The sequence below is a fragment of the Galeopterus variegatus genome, unplaced genomic scaffold, assembly GCF_000696425.1.
Source record: "Galeopterus variegatus unplaced genomic scaffold, G_variegatus-3.0.2 Scaffold1756, whole genome shotgun sequence".
In the NCBI taxonomy this organism is placed as follows: Eukaryota; Metazoa; Chordata; class Mammalia; order Dermoptera; family Cynocephalidae; genus Galeopterus; species Galeopterus variegatus.
The window spans coordinates 48,972-50,667 of NW_007727867.1; the positions used below are offsets into that span (position 1 = coordinate 48,972).

Here is a 1,696-nt window from a genome sequence, read left to right on the forward strand (position 1 = left end):
TGAGCAGGAACCGGTCTCCACATGGGATCCGAACCCTCGGCGGGAGCGCCGCCGCACTCCCAAGCAGCGCACTCTCCAGTGCGCCACCAGGCTGGCCCACTGATAGGCTTCTTTAATGAATGATATCCTTCATCGATTGTGTTAGAAGGGCCCAATAGAAAAGGAAAAAAACAACAACAAAAAACACCACAACAAAACCTGATACTATTCCAATGCACTGAGCTGTAGAAACAGAAGCTCTTTAATATCCAGATGGTACTTGACCATCATTTTATAACCGTTTTCCTTCAAGTTAAATTACTACATTGCTTCCCAATTTCTCTCAAGTGTCAAATGGTCCTTAATATCGTCCAAGTAACTTACTTGCCACTCATGTTTAATATCTGTAAATTTCTTTTTAGCAGCATCTTTAGAGCTAGCATAAATTATCTTGCTTTTTAAAAGTGCACTTTCAGGAGCCCAGAATATAAATACTAAGTCTTCTTTCGTAGACTCTTTTGTATGTGTCATCGTACAAAGCATATGAACAATCATTCAGAGGTAGTAACTTCACAAAAGATGTGTAAGGGTCCTCTGCAGTATCACCAATGTCACCCACCAAGATCTGCTTTGCTTCCTCTACAATTATTTGTTTTTTGTTATCACTTAAACAGAAGAGAACTGCTTTCTTTCTTTTTTTGATCTCCTCTTGTGTGGAAGATTTCCTTACTTTCATATTACCAAAAACTTCGGTGACTTCATCATTCACTGTAACTCCAGAAGCCACAGTGCCCATGGCTATGGCTGTGGTGGTGGCTTGGGTCAGATATTCTGTTAGAGCAGCACAAAACAGACTAAGACAGCTATCTTCCCGACTTTACATAATTATCACCGTGATCATATGACACCACATGTACAGTGCTTTGTTAACTGTAAAATGCTACACGGATTTTTAATGGGGCCGTTCTTCCCATGCATAACAGTCTGATTTGTTGAACCACAACAAGGAGGAGACCAGCATCACCTTTTAACTGGCTGTGCTGACTCTGGGACTGAGTCAAGTGCCCCCAACTGGCTTGGGTGCCCATTATGCCTCCTCTATCCGGCAGCATCAGAAAGGGACAGACGCCATGAGAGGAACAGACCAAGGCAACTCTGCTCACCTCTCCCAGTGAAGGTGTGTAAACTGCACCTGGCGGACACTCTGGGGTCACTTGGCAGTGCTAGCCCCTTGCCCCTGCCTTTCCTGGCCCCTTTGCCAGAGGAACAGACCAAGGCAACTCTGCTCACCTCTCCCAGTGAAGGTGTGTAAACTGCACCTGGTGGACACTCTGGGGTCACTTGGCAGTGCTAGCCCCTTGCCCCTGCCTTTCCTGGCCCCTTTGCCGCCTTCCTGCCCTGACTGCTTCCACTCCTGACTGCCAACCCCCCAGGAGAGGAAGCGATTTGCCAACACGTGTGGAGACCACTAGTTTTAGACAAATAGTGCACCTCTCAAAAACTCAATCTACAATAGAATATTATTCAGCCATAAAATGAATGAAGTGCTGACACACTACAACACGGATGGGCCTTAAAGACATAATGCTAAGTGACAGAAGCCAGACACAAAACTCCACATATTGTATGATTCTGTTCATAAGAAATGTCCAGACTAGGCAAACTCATAGAGACAGAAAGCAGATTAGTGGTTAGCAGGAGTGGGGGTTATGAGGAG

General features: G+C 45.3%; 1 pseudogene; it reads right to left on the reverse strand.

Annotated features, from left to right (window-relative positions):
- Window positions 1-271: 271 nt before the first annotated feature.
- On the reverse strand, window positions 272-760 carry LOC103595396 (annotated as a pseudogene).
- Between the last annotated feature and the right edge of the window lie 936 nt (window positions 761-1,696).